Here is a 5,799-nt window from a genome sequence, read left to right as displayed (position 1 = left end):
AGACAACCACTTCCGGTAGGATATGTTGCCGAATGTTATGTTCAATGGATCCCATTATGTAAAATGTAAAATGAACAAATTTCGTTTTGATATCGTTAATCACCATGTTTATTAAGTAAAATAACATAATGGGACTTAATTTGTTTTATATCAACAAATAGAAAACAATTATGAATTATGTTTAAATATACATTTCGTACAACTTTTTTCATAATAAGATAATATAAGAAGTACTTTATTGATCCCAATTTGGGAAATGTTTGCTTTGCAGCAGCATAAAAATACAATCTGAAGTTATTATCATTATACTTACAAACGTAGTATTCTAAGCACACACACACACACACACACACACACACACACACACACACACACACACACACACACACACACACACACACACACACACACACACACACACACACACACACACACACACACACACACACACACACAAAACTAAGGACTTAATACAGAATGGAATGCATTACATTTTATTATTTTTGTTATATTTTTTTTCGTGTACGGGTTCAGGTTACGAGGTGTTTTCTAATCACTGATTTTTTTATTATATACACCTTATACACTTATACACCATAGAGTTATGGTGTTCACGGCTGCCCAAGCCTTTTGTCCTTATACCACATGAGGGAGACATTTTCAAAGACATTTCTTCTCAGCAAGGAACATTCGGCTGTTAAACAAACCAAAAACAGTAAGGGTCTATGCTTCATGTTAAACTAATTAAAAATAAATAATATTATGAATAATTATAACTTACATTTTTCATTGGGATTAACTACGGTTGAAAATAATTGTCAGACTGATAATGAAAGTAAATAACGTGATTTTAATTTACAACAACAAAATATGTAACTACTCTGAAGAGAATACATTCATTATGAGAAAATAATGAAAACAGCATTACAATTATTGTAGGCCTACCGCATTCATATGTATACGATATTACAATCTCCAGTAGTTTGTTGTCAGAGACCAACTGTGTGAGTTCAGACTGTGTTTAGCAACAGGGAGGGTACAGTAGGGTGGGAGGGCGAGCAGTGGGAGGTAAAAGACCAGTGACTTTAGGTTGCCCTTGAGGTCTGATACACATAAGAGTATTTTTTTCTTAAGATCACCAGTAAATCTGTATTAATTTTGACCAGAACCACTTAAAAAGAATCGTTAAAGCGGATTAATCAAGCCCGTCCTGTTTAATGTCTCCCGTTAATTAGTTTGTCAGCAGTGTTTTAATATCGCCTAATGACTTCATATTTCACTGATGACATTAAAGGGGTGTTAAAAGAGGGGAAATGGCCCATTCAGGATTCAGTTCTTTCGTTTAAGATGCCCTCGATGAATAAGACAAGGTCACGGAGGCCTAGCCTTTAGGGAGAGATACATTATCAGGGGATGAGGCTGGGAGAAATCCCATAGAGGAAGCTCTCTCCCCTCTAAAACAGCATGACGGGCACAATGTGATACAGTTCTGTCTTAGAACAATACACTGCACAGGGAATTCATGATACAGCTTATGGCAGCCACGCTGTATAGGATGGCAGGATAGCCCCACAATGTACAATAACACTGATACTGGGGACTAATGTGTGGTGCTTATTGAAGAGAAGAGGGCTGATTGTTATACTGTTCATTTGTGTAGTGTAACAATTTGAAGTATTTCTCGAATGCCTTTGAAGCCAGCCCTTTTAAATCCTCATCAGCACTTTCTGAAGCTTTCTAAGCAAGAACAAAGAAATCAGAAATCGTAAAGTTGTAGCTCACAGTATTGAGGACACTGCATTTTCTCTGTGATGAAAATCCTATGTTAAACAAAATGCTCAATGGAGGCTAATGGATCCCGAACAAGTCCATGCACTGCTTCCAAAATGCTTTGTTTGACAAATCAATTTTCCCATAACCCGGTGAGGAGAAAAGTGATGCGGATTGATCGCCCCCCCTGACTTTGTTTCCAGAATATTGTTTGATGGCTGGATAGATTAATTGGTATGACATTTGAAAGCCTTCTCTTGACTGTCAGCATCCAAGCCTCCATACGCCAATCGAATCTCGGTCTAATTGTCTCCTCTATAATACCTCACTTCACAAATTAGAGACGGTGCCTCTATAAACTATTACCAATGTAAGACCCAAACAAAATCACATGGCTCAATCAGACACTGATTTGAATAGAGGGTGATTCTGGGATGATAAGATAGAGTGCATTAAAGGGCATCACCCTAAAACGCTGCGCCAGCACATCTTCCTCTCTGCACAGTAGATCTGAAATATACAAATCTAATTCAAGCAGCTGCTCCAAGTAAATCTAAACTAGTTCCAGGGGTTCCTTATATTTGAATAGTTATGAGTCTAATATAAATAAGGACAATTACAGTGAGGAACACAAAGAGAAAAAATCAAATCAATGACCTTGTAATGCTGGTTATGTCTAACATGTAGTTATCAGGCTTGGTATTAAAATGTGTTGTTAGATTTTTCTATGTAACATTGTTGCCAAGAATATAATCAAAGTCCTCTGAATACTGGAGCCCCATAAAAAGATAAAAATGCAAAGGTATAAATAATAACATTTACAAAGCTGAATTTAATTTAGCTGCTTCAGGATCAGGGTCCTGGTAGATGCTGGCTAACTGTCAGACTGTCATGGCTTACTGGGACACTTTAATCGAACAGAGCCATTGTTATTGTTTTAAACATCATCTTTTCGACAAGCATTAGTAGGATTGTGCTTAACGACAATATCTTTAACTTGTGAGAGAATACAAAATTATACAACTGAGATTTTTTCACATTTTCCATTATCTGAAGACTATAAATATATAATAGATGTATTTCTTAATTATTGAATAGTGGATTAGAAAGAAACAGACATAATAGTCTAGTTGTTTTATGTTTTTAAATCAATTTCCCACCTATACAATTACATTTTGTGATAGAATATATTATCCATATCACCCACTTCTAATTCAAAGTAATACACATTGTGTTTCATCAATAAAATATCAAAACACTTGGATGGACTATTATTACTGCAGTGTATTATAATAACAATGCATTATAATACACTGCATGCAGCACATAATAGCAGCATTCTCCAGTCCTATATAAGAGGAAAGAAAAATAGTGTGTCAATTACACCAACAAAATATTGTTTACATATATTTATTCTTGCATTTTACTGTATTTTGTGCCACCCATGGGTCTATGTGAGAAGTTGACACCTAACTTAAATGGTGTAAATTCAGCAAATAAGGAAAGAAAATGAAAACCATAATCTAGTATTAGTTTCTCAGTTGTTATCTGTAATTTTAAATAGAGTTAGACGCTTCTGCATTAAATCTATAAAAAACATACTGTACCACCATGGTCTTAATATTAAATGCATGAAAGAAAATTGGCATACTTTGGTATAAAAAACTAAGAAGTCTATACTATAGTTTGAATTTTTCCTGAATAAAAAGGACCCTATTTCACTGAATCAAATAGAAACCAAGTTATGTATCTGCCCGCCACAATTCATCACTATTTATTTATCATTCACAATGACTAATTGCCTGACTTGACTTCAATGTTGTGGGCTGGGCTCCTCACAGAGCAAGCTGCTCGGCTGCCCACCTCCCTATCACCCAACACACCCACTCGCCTTTGAAAACCTGTAATTGAATGAGTTTATGTCGTCAAATTGATTAATCATATTAATTTGTACTTATTAGTGGGATGGTTGAAAGCGATGACAATTAGATTAATGAAATGAGTTAATTCTTCCTACCCACAGCATACTCTCAACTATAACGAACCACAAAAAAGCATAGAAAGGGAGACTGTTATGACAAAATTGGCAATCAAGATTTGGCTGCTAATTGAATGTCTGCTTTTATTAATGACGAGGTTCATAAAAAGACCTTGAGAAACGAATATTAATTGATTAATCAAAGTGCTTCAAATTAAAGGGGGAGTATACAAAGCAGAGGTCTGAACATTTCTCTCACATTTGATTGTGAAGAATGCTGCAGCGTTTTCCCAGGATGCAAACATACCTGATTAATAAACAATGAACTGTTAACTGACATCTTCCCATAAATCCTACTTTTGCTTGTGGACTGAAATATTTGTGAAAAATGTTCAATGTGAACATTAAAATCAAATTAATATATTTAAGTATATTGTGATATACATTTTCCAACATAATACTATATTTCTACAAAACCATTTGTGCAATACTGTCTAATTTACATTACTGTGGAGGAAATATTGTGTTTTTATTTGTCAGTATAATATGCTGACATGAAGAAGAGGCTTCACTGTAATAAAAACAGACTGAGGCTCTTCAGACACAGTGAAGATGCATGTTGGCTGACCACAGATCAGTTCTGCAGGGAGCCACGTGTCCCAGTGGGACCGCAGCCATACATCCATCATGCCTGTTTGCCTATTGTGGAACAACAAAATCCACATAAATATATGTAAATATAAGTAAACAGAGCGTGAGATCCCTAGAGCCGATAGACTGCTTTGAATTTCATTACGCAACAAGCTGTCCGGCGGTTATAAACGACGTTCATGAGAGAGAAGTGATTGTTGGATATGATAAAGGTGAAATGTAATAGTTTGTGCCACCATGAATCTGATTGTAACGTCCAAACTATTAGAAAGGCAGATAAAAGCATTTATGACTATTTGCTTTGTGTCATAAATGGAAGTGGGCTGTTTGATTAATACGAGCAGCTGGCTGGCTCCAGGTTCAACAGTGTTGTTGCATTTAACTTACAGAGGCAGTAATGTGCTGGTTTATATACTAAAATGTGAGCTGTCTCACACGTGAGATAAGCAGAAATATGACTAACATCATGGTGCATTTACAAAGTATAAGGTTGGATATGCATGCTGTGTAAATGCAGATGAGTAATGTTTTTGTTTTTCGCTGAAGAAATATTCACTCAGATGGGGAGATGCTATCTGCTCATGTGGTGTATACAAAAGTGTAAAATAGGTTGGTTCCCACATTCAAAAACATATTAATCTTGTTCATATGCTGCAGGAATGAATTACACCATGCTTCTCCCTTTCAATGAATGTATGGGGTCCGTATTTTTATTTCTCACAACTTACTTATACTACATTCAGTGTCTTTTTTTCTTACCAGGGAAATAAAGGGGAACTGAATTAATTTTACAAATTCAATCTGTTTACAAAATGTAATCGGGCATCAGATAAATGAAAAATAAGTTATCCATTAATCCAAATATCCATTAATCAAATAAATTGTTGTAACAGTTGTGATTAACAGTACCCTCATATGAATATATATTAACCGGATGCATGTGTGCTTCAGCCTCTTTGAACAGGGCAAGGTGAATCAGCACTCTGGACACCCACGGGATCAGGATGCTGTTATTGGATGCCCATTTGCCAATACCTGCCTGCAACTCCAGATCCCTAATGGCCCCAATTCACCCTCGAGTGACCACTCATCTTTGGACCCAAGCCCTATACATTTCACAATCCTGACGTCCCGCTGACAGGGTCCAAACCTCTCTGTTGCCAGATGTATTGACAGCCATCAATGTTAGACTTGATCAAATGCTACCGCACCAGTCAGAGGCCATCAATGGTCAAGGCATCCTCATCGGCAGGATCTATCGTCTCTGTTTACACAGTCCATCCTCTTTAAACTGTGCTATTGATCTTGGCCTAGGTCATGGAGGTCTGGCATCAAGGTAGTGGAGAGGTGGAGGGGTGGTGGATGGGAGAGTAAGGACGGAGCAGGAGGAAAATAAGGAC

This window comes from Notothenia rossii (genome assembly GCF_949606895.1).
Source record: "Notothenia rossii genome assembly, chromosome: 8".
NCBI lineage: Eukaryota > Metazoa > Chordata > Actinopteri > Perciformes > Nototheniidae > Notothenia > Notothenia rossii.
The sequence above is the reverse complement of the archived record's forward strand: the minus strand, read 5'-3'. Positions refer to the sequence as shown.